We start from the raw sequence: 23,152 nt of genomic DNA, 5'->3' as shown, positions 1-23,152 counted from the left end.
TCTTTCGGTGAGCGCGCGGTTTAATGGATGCTTCTCGTGTTGGGTTAAGATGCGATAAATATGTCGGCATGTTTCAACCGTTCGTATGACTGGAAATGGGGGATGACGATCTTCAGCAATTACTAAAGAACTCGAGCTAGCCTGCGGAACCCCAAGACACACTGGCAGCCCTCTTGCTAGTAAACGTTGAAGACGTTCCTCAGAAGTTTGCGATAAACCATGGAGAATAGGTGCCGAGTAAGCAATTTTTTTTTTTATGAGTGCGTTAGGAACTTGTAATAGCGAAGAGACTGATCCCCCCCACGTTGTGCCTGCGAGTCACCGAAGTACGTTTATTACTGCATTGGTCTGCTTTTCAATTGCGCGGATGTGTGAAGCCCATGTAAGCTGGCGGTCAAGAATAACTCCAAGAAATTTATGCTCTTTCACAAACATCAAAGTTTGCCCGTTAAGCCTAAGTTGGAAATTAATCAACTGTCGTCTAGTGAAAGGAAGTACGGCTGTCTTTGCGTATGAAAGACTCATGCCTCTTTCTTTTAAAAAGGTGTCGATACTATCAAGACCCTCTTGCAGCGTTGTTTGAATGTCTTGTATATTAGAACCAGAGACCCATATGCAGATGTCATCTGCGTACAGAGAATACCGTAGACCAGACGGGAGCTTTAGTGGCAAGGCTGCCATGACACAGTTGAATAAAAACGGACTGAGAACACTGCCCTGCGGAACGCCCTGCGTGATGCTGTGATAATTACATTCTCCTTGAATTGTTTCCATAAATATTTTTCTATCTTTCAAGGCCAAGCTCTAACATACCAGCAAGGACGTGTATGTGACTTACAGTGTCGAATGCTCTTTGAATGTCTAAGAATACTGCTACTGTCACATTTCCGCAGCCTCGTTCATGTTCGACGTATGTGGCAATATCTAATACTGCATCCATTGTACACAGATTTGTCGAAAACCGGTCATGTGGTCGGAAAACGCATTTGTTTGTTCACACCACCATTGCAGTCGACTGTCTATCATCTTCTCCATTAGCTTGAAAAAACAGCTTGTGAGACTGACGGGTCGGTAGAAGTCAAGACAAAGTGGAGTCTTTCCTGGTTTTATCACTGGAATTACCCGAGCTAATTTCCATGAATCCGGAAGAGTCTCTCTTATCCAGATATCATGAAATATCTCGAAAAGAGTCATTCTTCCTACTGGACCTAGGTTCTTTAACATCACTTACGTAACACCATTTGGGCCTGCGGTTGTTTTTGTACGGCATGACGAAAGAGCACTTTTCAATTCATTTAATCTAAACTCACAATCAAGTTGTGGATGTTGTGACATAAAGCACGCACGAACCTTCTGTTCTGCTAGTGTTGTCGAACTTGCAAATTGTAGGCAAGTAAACGGAATTCCTGGTCTGGATATAAGTTGACAAAATTCGTCAGCAACAGATGTTTCCGGAGTGCTTCGAGCTACGGCAAGGGCTCGAAAAGGATGGCTCTGGGTAACTGGACCACTAAAAGGTCGGACAACGGACCATATGCTGGGAACTGGAGTAAACGGAGACAACGACGCGCAGTATTCTCGCCATTTTCTTGTACCTAATTTTTGTAAGCGTCTGCGCGAAGTTGACTGAACTTTCTGTGCCATATTGTAGTCGTCCAGCTTTCCACTGCGGCGGTAAGCCCGTTCTGCGCGCCTTCTAATTGCTCTTAGGCATTCATATTCGCCGTCGACTGCAGCGTATTCATTTGGAACAATGACTTGCAGATCTTGTAAGACTCACACAATATATTTGCAAAACTTTGAAAGTTCGGATTTTCGCCCAATGAATTACTTAAATGGTGCCGAAAACTTTGCCAATTATTATATTTTGAGTAGCACTGGGTCCCTTCACTCCGCATGAGGCGATGTTTTACCAGAACCGGAAAATGATCACTACCGTGTGCGTTTCTATGTCCGTTGACCATTCAACGCCATCAAGAAGGTCTTGGGAGCAGAGCGTAGCATCTATACAGCTTGAGTAACGAAACCCCCGCAAGAACGTTGGAGAGCTGTCATTTAACACGATCAGATTACTTTTTTCTGCGGCAGACTCTATAATGCTTCCACGGGAATCATTATATTCACTGCCCCAGATGACGTTATGTGCGTTGAAGTCCCCACAAACCAGCACATGTGAGTTTGCGATACCAAGCACATTCACCAAGCTGTCTACTGATATTTTGCTAGAACATTGTAGATAAAGACTGATCACTGTGACGCTTGTATTTCTAAAAGATATCTTGCATGCTACGAACTCCGGTATATTTAAATCGCTCGACTGTATTAAATAGGAGGGCAGGTCTTTTCTCACGCATAACATCGCTCTGCTACTTCCAGCAATGCGCGATGATTTATATATAACAAAGTTCGAAAGACGAAAGTTATCTCGTACGCCTGCCTCCTGTATACATAAAACATGGAAAGTTATGTTGAGCTAGTAGTTAGCGAAAATCAGCTGACTTATTTCGAAGGCTATTAGCATTCCACTGAAATATGAAAACATTGTTATAACGATTATTCATTGTAAGCCTGCAGTGGAGCTGTTGGTGGTTGTGGAAGCACCAATGATTCTATAGAAAGCAGTGTTTTTACCTCTGGAAGGTTGTTTGCGTGTGGAATGGCACTGAGAATTGCACGCAGAGCTGTGAATAGCACGGGCAGGATCATCTGTGCCACGGGTAAAGACGCGTAATCACCAAACGACGCTGACGCTCCATGTGCGCTCGAAGCAGGTCGCTTAAGAGCTGACTGAGATGGTCGCTGGGATGACAGATGTGGTTGAGGCGAATGTTGAGGTAGTCGCTCAGATGTTAGGTGAGGCTGCTGTGTCAATGGCACAGGGCATTGTTTAGAAGGTCGGCTATGTTCACTCGAAGCCTGGGCAAGATGAGTAGTGTTCTCTGGAGGTGGATCGTGTCGCTCGCTGTCAGAATGTTGTCGACCTGAGTGCTTTAGAGCTGCAGAATAGTTCATATTGACCACTTGCTCTTTCTCTTTATTGGCAGTTGGAGGCGCGCATCTTAGAGCATCAAGGTTGGGTGGGGGCGCATTACGAGGAGGCAGCCTTCCGTATTTTAACTCATGTCTGCGCAACCTTGAGGCAGCTCTGCTCTGAGGGCACCCGGAGAAGGAAGCTGTATGGTTTCCTCCACAGTTGGCACACTTTGGCTGACACACAGACTTGCACTCTGAATGGTCGTGGTCTTCTGAGCGTATCTTGCAGCGACGCTTACTGCGGCAGTTCTTCGATAGGTGTCCAAATCTCTGGCAGTTGTAGCATCTCAGAGCAGGGCCATAATATTCTTCTACGGGGTGACTCGTGAAACCTAAGTGCACTCGTTGCGGCATTGGTTTGTCTTCTCTGAAATGGAGGATGACGGTTCTCAGAGGGCGTGATTCTACCCCTCCGTCTTCTTGGCGATTGTAGCGTGCCTGACGACGGGCAGATGTCACTCCAAAATCCTTCAGGAAGTCAACCAGTTGTTCTTCCGTATACTCAACTGGCACATGGCGTATCTTGCCTACATTCTTGGTATAAGACGCCGGAATGAATGGCTTGACTTCCAAACCAGCCACTTCGCTCATCGACAGTAGATGTCTTGCAGATGAGACTGAAGTAACGTTGACGGAGAAACTTCCATCTCTATTCACGCGGAAAGACTGCACTTTTTCTTTAGCCGCGGAGGCAATTTCCGACGCAGCTCGGTTTGGATTCACTTGCCAGAAGTTGCGTCTTTCCTGTGAGGGACGAAAAACAACTGGAATTCCCTCAGGCCGCTTCTTTTTATACGTTACCAAGGAGAACGGCGTTTCATCGCAGTCTATGTCTTCATCTTCACTTAGATCATAGGTAGATGTTTTGTCGTCGTCAACCCGTGGTTTCTTGGCTTCACTTTCGCTTGTCTCAGCCATATTCACTGGAGGTGCGCTGGAAGGTAGGGCAGCGTTGAAAACTAGCGTCGCCGGCTTGATGACATTGGGCGCTTGTTGTGTCACTTCTGAGTGCGGCGCCGATTCTGCGGCACTCATGCGCCTAGGAACGCTCTGTCGGACATATGGCTCGTGCCGGTGTTCTTTGCTGCCTACCGCCGTGGTAGGCGTAGATGCGCTGTGGAGCGCAGCCAAACCACGCGATACTGTGCGCGATCTCCAGCACACAGGTATCCCACTGGATGTCCGTTCTCTCTGGACAACATCGAAGTCTCAACACAGCACTGATTCTTGAAGAAAACAGAAAACAATATCTCACCGAAGAAGCAGCGGCCGCTCGGAGGGACTTCTTCTTCTCCTTCAAGAGAGCAGTTTGTTTTATTAGGGTCATAAAAGGAGTTTGTTTTATTAGGGTCATTCCATCTCTAGCATCCTATGGTCGACCAAACTTCGGCTCTCTTGAAAGAAAAAAAGATATTGTGGCTGTTTACCTGGACCTAAAAAATTATTATTTCAAAATCTTTTGCGACAGAAATACCAACAGCGATTGGAGCGTTGCGTATATATGACCGTGTTTCACGTAGACTAAGCAGTGCACTGCCCGATGAACGTGATTTTCTCAATTTGGTCGTCTAGTTAGTTCGAGTGATGCCGCTGTTTCAGTTGCACGGTTCCTCACTTCAACGTGCATATACTTTGTTTTTCTGTTTTATAATCGTTTGTGTTTTACCCTGTTCAGCGATGGTGGCGAGATCCAAACAATAACAGTTTTCATTGGCGCCAGAAGACCATGTTCAAGAAGAAAAAAAGAATGCACTGGACGTGCAAGCACGTTTCACCTAAGCAGGAGACACGTGGTAGGACCGCTTCTAAAAGGGTTGAGAGACCATCTTTTCTGTGATGTTCAAAGTGACTTTTCAGATCAAATGCACTGTTTTGAATGTATCGTCGCTCTCTAAAATCACTCGAACATAATCGTTTATAGTCATGCACCAACAACCGCACAGTAAGTTTTCTTGTTTCCTCCACCGCCGGCTTCTTCTTTCTTGCTGATATAGTATGTTGTTATTGTCGTTGTCGTCGTCGGCTTTTATTAAGCCGCTGCCCTGTCCCCATACTTCGGTATTCTGGGAATAAAGATCGTGGATGTGAATAATTCGAACTGAATTTAATTGCAAACAGACACTAGAGGTTACAGGGCAATTATACCGTGTGTCCCAGCTAACGAAAGCCAAGCTGTTCAAAGAAAAATAGTAAGTAATAAACATGGTACAAGATACAATTACGATACCTACTGTGTTCAATCGTCATTGGTGTGACAACCGAATGCCGCAGGTCTTAAACTCTTATCTTTCACCGTGTTCTTCAAATCTTCTTTATTCTTTGAACAGCTTGGTCAAGGTTAGCTGGGACACCGTATACAGTCAGCAATGAAAGCGGGTGCACATGGGTAATAAATGCGGCTGGACAAAGGCCTGAGCGCAGTCCGCCGCTCCGATCGGGCACTTGGGAGGTCGGCCCGTTGTCTCCCAAGTTTCAGGCCACACTGTACACTCAACCGCGCACGCTCGCGCCCCCATGACCGGGACCATGTGTCCCCATAACTCACACCGGCGGTGGGCGCTACTCGAACCATCGCTGCTTCCCTGCCGCTCCCTTTTTTTCTTAACCGCGTTCCACTACTACCTTCCCACAGCAGGCTTTGCAGGCGTTCTCAGGAAGTGACTCGGGTGCGAGCCAACAGCACAACATCGTACAAGGAAACAAATCCACAAGAACAGAAATAAACTTCGAGAAGACGAGCGAGCGCGCATTTCAATTAAATAAAGAGAATGCATACTTGAGCTGACCAAGGTGAACCGTCACAACGACCTTACACGCATCCAACAAGTTTTCAGCAGCTCTCAAAAGTCGGGACACATTTATTACGCAAGTCGTTCGCATCTCGTATCATCTCATATCATATTATCAGACTGATATATTCGTGTACGATTGCCCCTCCCCTGTGTAATGTACTGTAAAGTACCCTGAGGGTAAAAATAAATAAATATGTACACACGTTCTACGCATGTTCTATCGAACACCACATTGTACCACGTGTCTTCTATTTCGCGCAGTGATTAGCATACGTTGACACATTTGAAGGCGTATTCCATGTTTATATACCTGCTGCCTGTCGATTTCAGTCGGAAAGCAAACACTACCTATCGCATTGCGACGAATGGACGATCGGCCGCTGTCCGTGCAGGCGCCCCTCGAAGACCACCCCCATCGCTCGTCAGCTCACGAGGCTGTGAAGGCACTTTTTTCTTTCTCGAGAACGACTGGCCTGTGTGAACGCCTTTGACTTGGCGAGGTGCTCCGCGCGCGAGCGCGAACTCACCCCGTCTTTCCGTCCCCCCACTTTTCTCTCTATCTCATCCTTGTATTCCCCCTTTTCCGTCCTCCATTGTAGGGTAGCCAACCAGACGCATTTCTGGTTAACGTTATTGACTTCTCTCTTTCTTTCCTCCTCCAGCACTGAGTTGAAACTGAGTGCACAACATGGAAGATTTTCGAGCGACGTTTCGTGGAAGCGCCCCGAAAAACGAAAGACAGAAATATTACTCAAATACACGCAACCAAATGTATACGATTAGAAGTAAATATAGCATGATTATTGGGATGAACTGACGGAACAAATCGAGTAAACGGAGCTATCAGCCCAAGGGGCTGCATGCGCACAGACAAAAATCCCGGCAGATACCAACCAACACTGTTGTGTCTCAATCAGTTGTTTCGTTTGTTTATTTATTTTTTCACCCGAAACGAAATATATTTCTATAAAGCTTGCCCACTCGGCGTTCCGACCTAGTGCAATGTGCGAAGCGCTCGCTATCCGAGGTATTTTTGCGCAGAACGCTGCAGTGGCTGCGTATTTTTTGCCTTATTGTGAGCCACAAACCATTTTTTTATTTCGCGTTTTTTTTCCCAGAACTTTTCATCTTACTTGGCCGCAATACATTTCTAAAACCTACCGCGTACGCTTACAAGCATGCGTCGTTATCATGACGCTCACAGGGAAAAATGGCATGTAAAATATATATATATATATATATATATATATATATATATATATATATATATATATATATATATATATATATTAAATTATGAGGTTTTACGTGCCAAAACCACTTTCTGATTATGAGGCACGCCGTAGTGGAGGACTCCGGAAATTTCGACCACCTGGGGTTCTTTAACGTGCACCTAAATCTAAGTACACGGGTGTTTTCGCATTTCGCCGCGAAATGCGGCCGCCGAGGTATATATACATACATATATATATACATATAGATATATATATATATATATATATGGAAGGAAAGAGGAAGAAAAGAAAGGAAATGAAAATATGTCGTGTTATTTATCTTACCTGGCTATCAAAAACTACCAAAAATGTAATACTTCATTCTGTAGTGCATCCATCGAGCCAAAAGCATATTTCTTGTAGTGCGGTGCAGGTAACAATGGGAGATATAGAAAAAATTGCCCCTTAATTTTTCACGTCACTTGGAATTTGAACAGCGCCGGAGGAATGGGGGAAAAAACAGAAAGAAAAGGAACGATGAAAATATTTTCAGCAACACATGCAGGCAATTGTAAAACAGCGATTTTTTTTATCTTTACTTGTCTAGCGAAACAACACCGTAACGACACAGAGGCAGGAAAGTTGCGATGAAACGTGTTTTCAATCAATCAATCAATCAATCAATCAATCAAACCTTCTACACTTTCGGGAGACCAATTGATACGTGTTATATAAATACTTAAATGCAGTCATGTTAGTATTAAGGACGTGATGGCTGCCGGGAAATCCTTTTTTTCTCTCCCTCTGCTCAACATGTCAGTGTCTATTTGCTGAACGCAAAAGTATGGCGATACGGTAATAACCGAAGAAAGCAGAGTAACAAGCTTATGCGTGCGTAGCACTTTGGAACTCGCGGCGGCGCGAGTCCGTCATTGCGTATTGGCACTGTTAGGAATGGCCTGCCGAGGTGGCAACGTGCAAGTTATGTCAGCCTGCTGCACGTGTTTCGATCCACGCGCGGTGGGGGCGCCCTTCAGAGAACCAGCGAGGACAGCGCTAACCAACCATGAACTTACTTCAGAGAACTGCGGACAACCGGCAGCCACGCGGCAAGGGTCAGCTCAGGGGAGTTCTCGAGGGGAGGTAATTGGCGGAACCTCCCCATGCGCTTTTCGAGACACCAGACAATGGACCGCGGCGGAGGCCACTGTGCGAGGTCCGCTCTGGAATTTAGAGGCGCCGGCTGGGGTCGGGCGTGACCACCTGGCTACGGGGACGAAGGACAATGGACACCACGACGACTACACTGCAAAGGTCGTCTGCCCGCGGAGGGGGCACTGAAAACTGTGTGTGTGTGTGTGTGTGTGTGCGTGCGCGCGCGTGTGTGTGTGTGTGTGTGTGTGTGTGTGTGTGTGTGTGTGTGTGTGTGTGTGTGTGTGTGTGTGTGTGTGTGTGTGTGTGTGTGTGTGTGTGTGTGTGTGTGTGTGTGTGTGTAAAACGTCCCGCAGAGAGGCGGCTTGTTTACGCTGACGTCGAACGTTTTGTCTCGCCTAGGGATCTAGGGGAAACGAAATGGATATAACGAGTCGGCGGCTAGGGTGTGCTCGTCGTCGTGCTCGTCAATGTACTCGTGAGCTGTGTGCTCGTTTGCTGTATGCTTCATCTTGCGGGCTCCATTTGGGAGTCACGCTAGACTGTATAAATGCATCCCATGTTCAAATGTAAATACTGTAAATAAATCCTGCTCGCCTAGTCCTGTCGCCCCAAGTTCCTCCGATCGTCCTACAAGCCCGACCGCCAAATCTTACAGCACCCGGCGAAGAGCGATTGAAAATGGATGCGGACTATCTGGCTGTTGCGCCATCGGTGGCAGCGCATATTATTATACACCCAGGTGCCACATATTCTCAGCTTGAGTCGGGGTTTGGCGAAATACGCGGCGGCAAGTGCGTGTCTGTAGCGGTAGCGATGATGAAACCCATGGTGCCAACGCGTGAAATTGAGAGGAGGGAAAGAGATGACGGGACGTTGCTGCGGAGCGCGCTGCTGCAGCAGCAGCCGCCGCCAGCGAGATGCACAACTAACAGCCCGCATCGCGGCCCAAGGGTGACACGCTTGCATAACCCGCACCGTTCCGCCAGGTTGCCCATTTGAATTCGGGACCTTCTGCGAATCTCGGCGGCGCACGCTACTCCGGAAACGCGCGCTTATAATGCGCCACACTGTTGGACGCGTGCAGGAGCGTATTCTTTTTTTTTTTTTATTCCGCCAACCACATACCGCATACTCGAACGCTGGTACGCTGCGGCAGTTGTGTTTGCGAAGTGCACAGTCCTTTAACTCGCGCAACATTTGACGAGCACGCTCGCAGTTTGCTCTGTTACGCGTCTAAACGACGATGGAGTCGCTGTCGTGGGAAGTGGAGCCTCGCAGCGGTGGGGGAAAGCAAAGTCGCGTGACTACATTTGCAACAATTCTGCACGGCGCATGCGATTCGATGGCGTTCTGCTTTGTTTTGCTTTCTTCGTGCGGATGCGTGCCGCGCGGAAGCAGCAAACGCGTCTCTGGCTCGAAAAGTCTATGACTGTAACAGCTGCAGCAGCCTGTATGCGACATGACGAACTATGCCGGCATCCGACCACAGCCAACGGCTGGGTTTGTTTTCCATCGCAGCATGTGCGCTCGATGCGGTTTCCACGGGGTCTGCTTCGCGATCCGTGGAATGCGCCAGCGAGCCCTGTGCGATTTATGCGCTCTTTAGTCTGCATGCGTTCTCGTGCGCACCAAGAGGACTTGCGCGCTATGCAGCGCCCTAGCTGCTCGTCTCTGCCGCGCTTCATTCTAACACTCCATCGTTTATTTTACGCCATGGAAAAAAAAAAAAACGTCCGTCGGGTTACTCCACTCACTGGTGGTCAGCGTAGCTAGGAATTAGCTGATCATCACGCCGCCACCTGTAACGAGAAACTTCGTATTCAACTGGTCAATAAGAGTACTCCAGATACTATAGTAGACTCCTAGGTGCTTCGAACGGATTTTCTATATTAGTTTACTTGCCGCGCATTAGTTTTTCAACGATGGTTTTATTAAATGCTGACGACAGGCATTCGCCATGACGTACCGGTATTTTGTCCATACAAAGTTTTCACGGCCTTTGTGTGTGTGTGTATGTGTGTGTGTGTGTGTGTGTGTGTGAGTGTGTGTGTGTGTGTGTGTGTGTGTGTGTGTGTGTGTGTGTGTGTGTGTGTGTGTGTGTGTGTGTGTGTGTGTGTGTGTGTGTGTGTGTGTGTGTGTGTGTGTGTGTGTGTGTGTGTGTGTGTGTGTGTGTGTGTGTGTTGTGCACTTAATATAGCACCCGCCGCGGTGGCTTAGCGGCTATGAAGTTGCGCTGCTTAGCACAAGGTCCCCTGATCAAATCCCGGCCTCGGCGGCCGCATTTCGATGAAGGCTAAATGCAAAAACGCCTGTGTCCCTTGCATTGGGGGCTCGTTAGAGATCCCCTGGTCGTCAAAATTAATCCGTATTCCACCACTACGGCGTGCCGCACAATCAAATCGTGGTTTTGGCATGTAAAACCCCATGCAGTCAATTCAGTTCACTTAATATCTCATTCCGTGTATTCATAGTCACTCATGACACAGGATATGCATTATACTTTACATTTAGGCGGCAGAGTCTGGAGAGGCAGGATATCTTACAGTATGTAGAAACGCTCCATTATGTGAAAGGTTGCAACTCTTTTTTTTTTTTGCTTTTTATTAATCTAAACTCTACGCGCTATGTGTCAAATGCAGGCAGCACTGAAATATACCAATATTGGTACACATGTACTGTAGAAGCAGCGTCGATGCATCCTGTCGGGCTTGCTGTCGCTCCCGCCAGCTGACGGCGGCAGCAGCTTCGACCACGCTATCGTTACACGAAACAGAAGATGACCCAGGCTCAGGGTGCTTCAATCACGCGCTCGACCTGCCTGTGGGACGCTCAGGTGGTGGCTTTTCTTTCCTGTTGTCAAAACGAGTTTCCCGCCTTAGAATGATATTTTAGATTGCTCGGTCGTTAGCAGCACCTCTGACGCGTGATCAAAGAAGGAAAGTTAAGTTGGTTTCATAGGTTGAACTTCAGGCATATCACCCGTGGGAGTACTGAGCACATGCTTGGTACACGTCGTAAAACAACATCAGATCGATATACTAATGGCGACAGCACTTCGAAATTTCTGCACTAGCTGCCTGTGACCTCTTAAACAGTAGCAGAACCTTTTTAAGACTTGTTAAATCGCTTTTAAATAAAATATTTATAAGGCATTCGAAAAAATAAATAAACGAAATGAGCTCGACCGGCCTAATTCACGAGAATTTTATCGCTCTGTATGGACTTGTTATGCGCCAAGATATTAAAGCGGCGTAAAATTGTTATCGCAGCCACAGTTTGGGGGCGAAAGCCAAGGTGTTTAGCCTTCATGCTGCTGCACGATAAGCAATATTTTTACTTCGGAGAGAGTTCGGAAAATTTATACCCCTGTCACGCTGGGCGTTTTAATGTCATTCGAATCGAATGGCATAAGCATCGAATGACATTATTTGGTTGCTACACAGCGATATTTAATGTCATTAGCACCGAATGACTTCCGCAATCGAATGAGTTCGAGAAACTCATTCGGCTTCGCACTCGGAGCGAATGTGTAATCTCAGTCCTAGAAACAAAGCAAAACAGGACACAGTATTTGCAAATTGAAAACCATACTCGTATAGAAATAATAACGTTTGCGTGTTTTAATGGACTTGTTGCTTTAAAGAGACAAAACCTGTGCGGCAGACTGTCGCAAAATGTTGTTACTCTCCAGCTCAGCAGCGTCTGGCCGCCGCCACTCTGCTCGTCGGCCATAGAACGTCTAATCGCTTCCTCTGATTGCAGCTCACGTTGCAGCTTGGCCTCCTCCTTAAGAGGAAGCTTTGTCTCGGATGCTCCTATCTAAATACATGTAGAAGGTGAATTAGTTTTTCTCGGCAACCACTCCACAAAATTCGATTAGGTTTGTTGCATTTAAAAGAAAAAGTTAAATTCTACTGTCTTCTGGTTTCCAATTATTCATTTAGGTTGTCAATTTTTTATTAAAAATTCGCACAAATCTCAAGTTTTCAGAAAACGAGACTATCACGTTTAAAACTCTGTAACTCAACAATGAAAAACAATATCACAATTATGTGAATCGCATCTAATAGTACATCTACAGCGGACAAAATTGATATGTTACAAATGAATCTCAAACAATTTAGCATTATCGAAATACGGCTTTTGCATAACCCTTGTGCACCACGTAACATCTCTAAGGCATCTCTTATAATGGATGCCTTTTGAAGAACCGCGATACCTGTTTTTGATGAAGAGCTTTTAGTTTGTAAACGTCGTGCTTCTATATTTTCGCACTTTCAAATTTTTCAAAATATTTTAAACGAAGTTAAGGCCCTAAATCGAACTTCCGCTTCCTACAGATACTAGAAGCTAACTTTCTCAAATTCAGCAAATTCCATTAAAAGTGATTCAGGGGTTATCTCAGAAAAGCGTTTCTGCGTTTTATATTTATTTGAATAGGCCGCGTTGGAGTTGGGCCCGAGCTAAAGCTTCTTCTTAAAAAATTTGTCGAGAGATCAAATACATGAATAATAACTGCATTGCCATTGCTAAAGATGCTGAAAACGAAATCTTGAACGCTACGCACTGTCAAAACAAGTAATATATGTATTTGTTTATAAAAAGATATACTCGTATGTGCCAGAAATTGTGCTCAAAATAACTGATATCAATGCTTCCATGTTTTTGTCTACTTAATAAGTAAAGAAAATATCACGCGATCCTTCGAACTATATCAGTTCGAAACCAGCAAAGCAGTGCATGCCACTGATATGAAAAATGTAAAGGCCATGGAATAAACAAGTTCAGGACAAATATGTTAGTGAAACTTTGTCATTCAACAACCTTGTTTACATTTTTGTGCATATGCAACGGCCAGTGAAAAATCTCAATGACGCTGTCATTTATTCCAATGTATTACGCAGGAGCAGCTGTCACCGGTCGTGTATCGCGAGTAATTGCACCGAAATTATTGTCCCAACAGAGGCACCTATATAAAGCCGTTCTGCAAAATATACGAGGGTGAGTCAAATGAAAGTGAGCCAATGCAAATATATGACAAACGGGGTACTTTACTTAAATGTAGTCCCCATGAGCATTTGGACATTTCTCCCATTGACTAACGAGTCGGGCGATTCCCGTCTCATAAAACTCCTTAAGTTGCTGCTTCAACAAATCTGCAACTGACTCTTTCACGTCATCGCCCGACACGAATCTGTTTCCCTTAAGCTGTTTTTTCATTTGCCCCACAATGTGGAAGTCCCTAGGCGACAGGTCTTAGCTGTATGGCGGATGTTGCAACGTTTCCCACTTGAACTTTGCCAGTTTTTATTAACCATATCAGCGACGTGGGGACGGGTATTGCGGAAAAATTAAAAACTAAATTATGGGGTTTTACGTGTCAAAACCACTTTCTGCTTATGAGGCACGCCGTAGTGGAGGACTCCGGAAATTTCGACCACCTGGGTTCTTTAACGTGCACCTAAATCTAATACACGGGTGTTTTCGCATTTCGTCCCCATCGAAATGCGGCCGCCGTGGCCGGGATTCGATTCCGCGACCTCGTGTTCAGCAGCCCAACCCCGTAGCCAGGTCGTGGAACAAGATGACCCCATTCGTCAATTTTCCACGTCGTTTGTTCTTGATTGCGACACGCAGCCGATCCGGCGTTTCACAATATCGGAAACGATTGATAGTCTCTCTGGCTTTAGAAAATTCTATCAGTAATGGCCCCTGACGATCGAAAAAATACAGTAAACAACACCTTTCCGGCGGAAATGACGGCCTTTGCTTTCTTTGGGGGCAGTGAATTCGAATGTTTCCACTGTAAGCTTTGCCGTCGTGTTTCAGGCTCGCAGTAGTGGCACCATGGTTCGTCCCCAATCACAATTGCAGACAAGAAGTCGTCACCCTCATTGTGATACCGGATCAGATGAGTCAAGGCAGCGCAGAACCTTCTTCTGGCGGTGGTTTAAAATCTTGGGCATCCATTGCGCACACAGAAGCCGATGATCGAGATGTTCATGAATTATGGTGTGAACCGAACCGCGGCTGATGTTCACACGCTCTGCCAGTTCATCGATGTTTATCCTCCGTTCTTGTCTCATCAGCTCATCAACTTTTGCACTTGTGTTGGGGGTGATTGCACGATGGCTTTGGCCCGGTCTTGGATCGTCTTTGCAACTTTCACGTCCTTTTTCAAACGTTTGCTCCAATGCTTCACAGTGGCCAATGAAATGCAATGTTCAACGTACACGGCAGCCATACGGCGAATAATTTCCTTTTGGGAAACACCTTCAGCTGTCAAAACATTCACGGCACCACGCTGTTCAACTTTTGAGTTCCCATTATGTCACGCAACCATGCTCAATCCAGTGTATGAGAGCATTAAAGAACATTTACCCTCACATCTGCGTGTCACTTTTGTAAATGAAAGATGCCTGTGTGCTACGCGCATGCCTCGCAGATAGTGAACCGAACCATTATTGCGCGGGGTGGGTAGGCTCACTTTTATTTAACTCGCCCTCGTTCATTAGAAATGCGAAGATACAATGGAATATACAAATGCTTGATAAAGGGCAAAAAGTGTCACTGGAAAGAAAGTTCACTGCACGTATACACAAACCTCGCAACAAGATATTTAAATATACGTATAAGTATCCAATAAATCTGCATATCCAAGAAAAAGTCACTCTATATAATGCGTCAAACAAGGCAAATAAACATGTAGCGCTATCACAGATTCACAGAATCCTAGATCCCGCCCCCCATTCCATCCACTCCATCCGACGTATCGCGTGCGACGGAAGGCGGCGCGCTTGTTCCCCGCTTTTCTCCTTTGCGCACGCAAGACTGAGCCACCATCGTCGGCTCACCCAATCCACGCCCCCTCCCTACTCTTTCACTCGCACATACAGCATGCGGCGCGCGGTCACGACGTTATTGCCCTGAGACTTCATAATTAACATGAGGGCGACGGCAACAGCAGGAATGCGCCTGGAGTCTTCATATAATTGCTGTCACAATAATGTAATAATAGTATCCGGCAACGGAAGCGTACCGTGGCTGATTACTTTCCGCAAAAGAAGTAACAAACTGTCACTATGCGACAATTCGCTGCGCCGCAACAATGTATCTTTTTGTTCTTCTTTTGCGGGGCGGGGGCACCGAAATGAAGAAAAAAAAAAAACTTACAGGAGAGTATATTGGCCACAATCCAATGCCTACTTTGGGGCACCTAATGTGGCTACCGAATGAATATCGAAGAAAACGTGAGACGCTTTGTCCACCGAGAACCATACGCATAGTGCTCGGTATTTTACACCGGCGAGACAAGACTTTCCGGAGAGGTTGCGCTGAAGCTAACACGGTGCAATCCGTCAAGTCTTCACAGTGATGGCGGTGAGCGACTATTGTTTCTTTTTCTCGTCTGCTATCCAGAAGGCGTCCAAAACTCTGCCAGGCGAAAATTCACTCGGCCAGAAAAAACCACACGCGCACCGAAGTACGCCGCGCGGTGGTTTCGGGGCAACACAAGAAAAACGCATGCGCTCTGGATGGCTCTGGCAGCCCGCGGATAGGGTAGCGAGAATTAAAAAAAATAAGAGGCTCAATGTGTCTTCACGAATAAAAGTCAAAGTAGAAAAAATAAATAAGAACGTAGTTACCCTGGCTGGCTTTAGTGTCTTGACATGGATGCTTTGGCGTAGGGGAAACAAATGTTATTTTTTTATGCGACATGACGGCACAAATGAACCACCACAACGCTTCGTCTCATCGTATCTCGCTGCGTGCTTTGTCAACTTGTCTGATAGTGTGTTGATTTGACTTGTCTCGTTGTATGTTCCGATCTAAGACTTTAGAAAAGTCAATGCACCTTTGGCGTCAAATGTTTATAACTATATTAAGCCCACGAAGTTCCGGAATTGAAAATCTAAAGCACGACTTTGGAAATATCAATGCACCTTTCGCATCAAAAGTTTATTAGAACTTTATACCCATACAGTGTCAGAATTGAAATCCAAGCGCTCCCGATTCCGCGGCCTCAGCGAAATGCCGCGACGAGCCCGCCCGTCACGCCTTTGGAACTTTGTGCTTGGATGGAGCTCCTTGCGTTACGATATGTGACTCCCGGTGCATGGGCGTTGCTGCGAAATCCAACCCGATTTCGCAATGTTCGCGCTAAAATGGTTTTTCGAGCGTGAAAAGGACATTCTAGACAAAATCGAGCATGATTTCCGGCGCCGGGGGTTGTTTTGGCCGGCGGCGCATGGACAGCAGGAAAAAGTTTCGGGGGGGGGGGGGGGGGGGTCTGAAGCCCCATAAGCCCCCCTCCCCCCCCTGGCTACGGCCCTGCCCGACGGACAAGCCTTTTCACATTGGCAAGCTTGACGATAAGGCACGCCGTCGTCACCAGGCGCTTGGTATCTGTTCCATTCATTGCCGCACAAAGTGGACCGTAACACTGCGTATTTAGAAAAGCAAACGCATATGAGACAATATTTTCCTACATACTTGTGGAGGCAGTTTTCTTGCCGACTAAATGTGACTGTCAGAAGAGGACACGGCTGAACCTTAACCAGTGTTCGCACAGCGTATGGAATTCCGGAGCCACAGCTGTCGCACAAACATTCTAAGCGGATTGTCACGTGTCCGACACAGGCACTGTTTTCGTTTAGATGGAACGACGCATTTCTCTGCGTGCGTGCCATCGTGCCGCAGTCCCAGATTTTTGTTCCTTCTTGTCTTCTTTCTGTAGCTGAAGTTATCGCACCACAAACGTAAGAAAAATTTCCACGTTCACTTCGCCGAACAATACTTGCCGCATGGGGAATAAATTCTCGAAATAACGAAACGAAACCAAATAAGTTGTTGGTGTTCTTCCTTTCTTTCCTTTTTTCATTCTTTCTTTAACACGTACATATTGCTCTGTTTCCCATAAGTGAAATGGAGTAGTCGGAACCATGCTGCTTCCAAGTTGTTCAGCTGGAGTTCAGTTAACTGCGCCCTATCCTACCTCAGTGTCGGTGATTGTCCCAATTTCGTTTGCTCGTTGAACTCTTGACGCGCTTTTTTCACACCTTCTTCCAGGCTGAAATGAGATCACCTTCGAATCCGCCGCACAGGCGTTTCCGCGTATTCAGGTTCGTGTTCTGTCCTTGTTCGCTGGCGCTAAATATGATTTCAATGTCGGGACAGGCAATGCCGCAGCCCAGCGGTCAGGCGCAAGCTGAGCGTTCACTTTTCCCCTCTGCTCGCGAAGCCTTTCACCGTCAGGAGGCGGCGAAGCGCGCGCCCTTGAACAGCAAGCGGGCTCGAGGTTCAGCTGCGCGCGACGTGATGCACTTGTGTTTGCGAGACGCAGCTGCGCCCGAGCCCTTACGTCAGCGCGGGGCGCGAGCAGCGGCGCGCAGCCTCGCCGAGCCCCGTGCCGACAGGAGGCCGCGCGTGCTCTGAGAACGCCGCCGCCAGTGGCACAACGGCGAGCGCCTGTCCCGCGCTGGTTACACCGCCCAAACGTTTGCGGCATATACCGAAGGGCTGCGACTGCCGCTACCACGCTGTCGTCCGAGCGCATCGTCGCTTCCGTGAGTACACACAAACTGTTGGGTGCAGCCCCCACTAACAGCACGCGGCGGCGTGTATTGCTCAAACCGGAACGTCTCTGTAGGCGCGTCAACCGCATTCTCGCTGGTTAGCTCATACCTTGGTCTGGGCACCGTGCTGTCTGACGACGCGATTGTATAGAACAGTACACACGTTCAGCTTGTAGATGCGATGACGGAAACAGAATACGTTGACTCGAATGGCGCTCTGAGTATACGCGCGAGCAGTTATATACCTGTCCGCGGCACGGTGTGCTATAACCGACTCACCCGTTTCACGCGATCACTGTCTTTCTTCCTCTAAACTCCTGGATATTAAAAGACTGCGTGTGTACATCGCTCCGTCGCAGGTGGCTTTGATGCCCTTTAGTAAGTTCGCGCTCGGTTTTTAAGCGAAGATAGAAACAGATGGCAAGCTCCAGGAATTCAGTGTTTCCAACAGAGGATATTAGTACGTGTCGATGAAGCATACGGTGACGCTGCAGCAAATTTCACTTTGCTGTCGTGTCGTCACGAAGCATGATTAATTATTGAAGCACAGTGGCGAACTTCGCAAATATTATGTTCGTGAGAAAATTTCGTAATTGAAAGGCCGAATTTGCTAATATGTTCGCTGTCACCATTGACTTTATAGTTTCTGTTGTTACGAACCGCTTTAGCGCATGAAGTGCTTTGTGAACAAGTGTGAATTTGAGCTTTCCAGTGAACCCTCGGTTGTGTTCGTGCTCGCATTAACTCCTCTATCTGTCGTTTTCCTCATCTGTTACTTTCTTATCCCATTTTCCCTCACCCAATGTTGCGTGTACAGCCAACTGAGCTTGGGTTAACGCCCCTACTTTTTTCTTGTAGTCTCGCGCGCGCGTAAGTTCACGTGAGCCAACAGAGTGCAGGACTAAATACTTTAAGCGCGGCCAGACGAGAACGCTGAAAGAAGACGGGAGAGGCACGAGCGCTAACTTGCAACAATTAACTGAGAAGCGCAAAGCGGAAAATAAAGGCATGTCGTGGCCCTACATCACGCAAGCGCAGACAGCAGAAGATTGCCTTTGCGTTCACGACATGCCTTTATATACCGCTTTCCGATTCTCAATAAATTGTTGCAAGTTAGCGCTCCTGTGTCTGCCGTCTGCTTTCACCGTCTTCGTCTGCTTCGACTTAATGTTTTAAATCAAGTCTTTCCAACACACCCAAGCAGTCGCATTAGAGTGCATGAGTCGGGGGAGAAAAAATCTTCAGTGTGGCAGCGTTGGCAGACTAAAAATCAAATCCATCGCTCATGTGCTATTTCCACAGTGCACAACGCAGCCTCAAAGATTTAGCGCGCATCTCGAAGGCAACAGCACGCAAACAGAGTTGCCACTGGCCGCTCATCTTCTGTCTTGCGGAATGGAAGTAACTGATGAGGCAGAACTAGAAAAACAGGAACTTAACGAAGACACGCCTGCTCCTTTTTCTTCTTTTTGATGGCGCTATACAAGTAAGACGATATACTGACATGATTTAGCATTGATTCGTATACGAGATAAGATGCCTTTTTTCCCCTTTCATCTGCGATCCACCTGCAACTAACAAAATCATTGTCCTCGCAAGAGCGCCAATATAAGAAAGGAACGCCATATTGAAAGTTATAGTTTTGTGAATCGATCGGTTTAACACAAAGAAATGTGCCTGTTATTGTTTGTTGAAATCGTACTTAAGTGACCCTAAGTATTTTGTCATTATATGTGAACATAGCGGTGGAAAGGTCAGCTAGGAGACAGAAAGCCGACGCTTCTGCTTCGCGTGATTTGCAAAATAACTCGTGGCTGTCGAGAGAACTCTAGCAAGAACTAGCCAGCGCTCCTAGATAAACCTGACGGAGGCGTTTGTCTGGGCTGGTATCCGTTTACCCGTTCAAGAAGAGCTTCTTGGCAGCCTTCGTAACGGCTGTGCTCTTGGGGCAATATTTTTCGTGTGCGTTAGCCACGACTCTAACGCAACTTTTATATCACAACGAACTTCCTTGTTTCAAGACGCACAATAATAACAAGAAGCTAGCCCCGGCAAATGTTATTTTCTTTCTCATAACCTAAGATTAAGAAAGCACTGGAAGGAATTACACTCAAGTGTTCTTGGTAATTTTGAAAGGTAAAGACTTAGTGTTCGCTTCTAATTGGCCATGAAACACGTTGGGCGCTATATTATAGATATTATTTTATGCTACATGGAACACTTGTGAATCTACGTTGCCTGAACACAGCGGGGACATCTGGGAAGATTTGTTCGGCTGTCGGCACCTGAGTGCACACCGCGCTTTCAATTTTCACCCCTATCATTAACTATTCTTGTAACCCAGTAATATAAAACATATATAACTTGCATTGCGCCACAAAATAATTCAAGCAACCTGCTTATGATTATAAGCCATTCAACATTGCGTGTATTTAGGAAAAAAAGTACACTTACACATCCAACAAACTGCGATAGGCAGTCAGGCGTGCGTGAGCTCCGTTTGCTTCTGACACAAAGAGCTGCAGCGAGTGGCCCGGCTACAGCTGTGTGCGTCTAGCGAAGCCACAGCTGCATTGTTGTGCGCAGACTTGGACCAGCGCTGTTGCAGACGCCTGACCTTCCCGCGAGACAGGAGCACAGCAGTAGCCACACCTGCAAGCGAGTACTCATTAGCGTCACAAAGTGATTTCGTAGGTCACAACTTTATTGCACGAGTATTACCTCAAGAAAACAAGCGATAAAGTCGATCGACGGCAGAATTCGGCCCGTGAACGCATTAGTTGCGTTCAGCGAAGCACTATACCCAGGAGGACGACGTCCCAATCATTGCATCGAATAGTTCTATCAAGTGAGAAAAAGAGAAGTAAGCGGCTCGCTGTAAAAGGCCAGCTTTGATGGTACTCCCGCCTCTCCGTTTCCTTCGCTAATTGCTTGTTGCGCATTCAGTGGCCATGTATACCACAAAGAACTAGCAAGCCCGTCGCCAGTGCTTCCCACTAGGGGTAGGTAGACAGTTTGTCGCTTGTTTACTGCCTTAAAGCAGTCAAGCACCGTCGCCGGGCGCGAAAGCATGCGTGGTCTTGGTGCAGTAGCTGCGCAAGGAAGTTTTGCTAGAAGACGTCCTTGGACGCGAGCCGTTGGGGCGCCGCTGCCAGCCTTTCGCGGTCGGCCCTGCGGGGTGCATGATCTGCGCGTCGCTCGCAGACAGATAGACAGAGATGTCACACGCGGCGCGGGAGGGAGCCACTAGATAAATCCGCTTTGTTCGTGCGTCATCCATGACGTCTTCCTATTACAGCCGTCTGTATTTACTTCTGCCACACGATACCGTTCACTGCCAAGTAAAACGAAGAAACCATTTTCGCCTGCGTACTTCTCTTTCTTTCTTTCTTTCGGGGGGGGGGCTTTTACACCAAACTGTGTTGGATGAACGATCATTATAGGGCCATGACAATATATATTCTTTTCTAGACTATAATACCCAAGAGCGCTACATAGCTCAACAGTTTCCCATCTTCATCTATATCTTCTTCGCTGCTTAAGTCACGGCCCATTTCTGTGACACACCGATGTCTTGAAAGAATTTAGCTCACGTTTTCTCAAACACTACAGCGTGGAGTATTGGCACAAGTTAACTCGTCTGTACCAAGTGGTTTATTTGTAAAAAGCGTTTCATTTTTATGTACTTTATGACCCCCTCACGAGCCCCTAAAGATGCTTATGGAAACTCAACAGTACTTGCACGTTATTAAATATTGCAATTTCAGAGGACACCAAATTGTATTTGAAAATGTGGAGCACGCGTGCAGGATATGCTAGTCGTGTTTGCGCATCGTGCGCGGACTGCGTACACTTTCGCCTTTTGTGTGCGTGTATGTGTGAGAGGTGTCGCTTTCTTTTTTTTTTTTATTGCGATAGTAAATATATGGACACTCAGGCGCATTTTGCCGTCGCCGTGGTGTTCCGTATAAAGTCCAAGGGCGATGACACCATCCACGCGCGCCGTGTGCTGTATGTGCGAGTGAAATCGTGCGAGGGTGAGCCGACGATCGCGGCTCAATCTCGCGTGCGCTAGGGTGGAATGCGGGGAGGAACGAATAGCGCCGTCTTCCGTCGCGCGCATGACACCGGGGGAGGCGAGGGAAGAGGCGTGGTACTTCGGCAGCAACTGCGTATGGCGTGGTCGCGCGGGCTTCATCTCGAAAGCGATCTACTTTGGGCGCACAGACTAGGTGGGCCGACGGCTCGTAGCTTTGTGTATGCTGTGTTCTCGCCGCTCAAATTGCGTTGAAGCGATAGACAGCACGAAGGTCAGTTGGCTCGCTGCAGCTGTCGCGCTTGCTCACGCCAGCGTTTTGACAGGGTGTGTCCGCGGTCGTTGAGTGTGATGTGTTCATGTTTGCCTGTGCGCGTGACACCGTGTTTGTTAATTTAATTAGTAAGCGAATGTTTACAAGCTTATACGACCGATAAAACTGCTGTCCTTACTTCGTATGGCTGTCTGCTAATTTGCTATCGCAATCGATGCTTCGCCTTTCGCGCGAAACTGCGACTTTTCTTAATTTCTATTTTGGATGCTTGCTTTATTAGCTATCATCTTGAATAACCAGTAATTCAGTGACAAGTGATTCCTTCACTGTGTCAATCCCTCGCTTTTCTTCTCCTCTTCCAAGTTTTGTTTTGTTAACTGCGCTCATGGGGGGGAGGGGGGATTTCCAAATGTCTCACTTTGTCGCAGCTAGCAAGCAGCAAAACGCAATCGGCCGTCGTGTTTCACTGCTTTTGGTTTGCTTGTGCTCGGTATAGTTGCTTCATTCAACCTTCCCGCTCATGCGCCCACTGAGTAGTAAATTAATTCAGGCTGACTCATCCGCCGATGCCACGGGTCTTTCACATGCCGTGCGGCCTTGGCAGGCTGTACAAAACATGCGGTCGGACTCAGTGTTGCCCACGGCAGTCGCTTTCTCCTATTATTGAGCGTTCGAACAAGCCTGTGTGCCACAAGCGTTATAGTGTTCCACAAGACATATACGCCCCACGAACAGCAGTCGCTGCTCGTCCCATCGACTATCGCTAAGCGCTGCGTCTTGTCTGCGGCACGCGTCTCGTGCCTTGAGCTGCGGAACGTTCTTGGCACGTTGAGGAATGCGCGTTCCGTGCCACGAAGGCACTTCTGGCCTTCCGTACGGCTACGTGGGTTCAATAAGAAATCTTTGAAACAGCGCTGAAATTTTGTGTTTGTGTGACATACGATACAAAACCCGTTCAATCGTGAGTAGTGCTAAAAAAAAAAGAAGAAAGAAACAGCTTCTGTTGCCATTCATTTTCCAGTGCGCTCTGCGCGTGTCCTTCGGAACCACACGCCGGTGCGAAACCCTGCTGC

At 47.1% G+C, this 23,152-nt stretch overlaps 1 protein-coding gene and 1 long non-coding RNA gene across 4 annotated transcripts in view; one reads left to right on the top strand and one right to left on the bottom strand.

Moving 5' to 3' along the window:
- Positions 1-21,056, bottom strand: part of LOC129381090 (uncharacterized) — a 170,376-nt gene extending 149,320 nt beyond the window's left edge. For both annotated transcript variants that reach the window (XR_008609320.2, XR_008609321.2), the window contains exons 1-2: positions 20,491-21,056; positions 20,224-20,421 (exon numbers count right to left, since the gene is read on the bottom strand). This is a non-coding gene — a long non-coding RNA (uncharacterized lncRNA). The remainder of the gene's footprint in view (positions 1-20,223; positions 20,422-20,490) is intronic.
- LOC126547694 (E3 ubiquitin-protein ligase MARCHF8-like) overlaps positions 1-23,152 on the top strand; it is a 256,251-nt gene that overhangs the window by 94,207 nt on the left and 138,892 nt on the right. The window contains exon 1 of one of the 2 annotated variants that reach the window (XM_050195642.2): positions 17,517-17,760. The exons of the other annotated variant lie outside the window; for it this stretch is intronic. The gene's annotated coding sequence lies outside the window, so the exon portion shown is untranslated. Of the gene's footprint in view, positions 1-17,516; positions 17,761-23,152 lie in introns of those variants that run through there. 2 annotated transcript variants of the gene reach the window in all.

The sequence above is a fragment of the Dermacentor andersoni genome, chromosome 1 (genome assembly GCF_023375885.2).
Source record: "Dermacentor andersoni chromosome 1, qqDerAnde1_hic_scaffold, whole genome shotgun sequence".
In the NCBI taxonomy this organism is placed as follows: Eukaryota; Metazoa; Arthropoda; class Arachnida; order Ixodida; family Ixodidae; genus Dermacentor; species Dermacentor andersoni.
The sequence above is the reverse complement of the archived record's forward strand: the minus strand, read 5'-3'. Positions and strand labels throughout refer to the sequence as shown.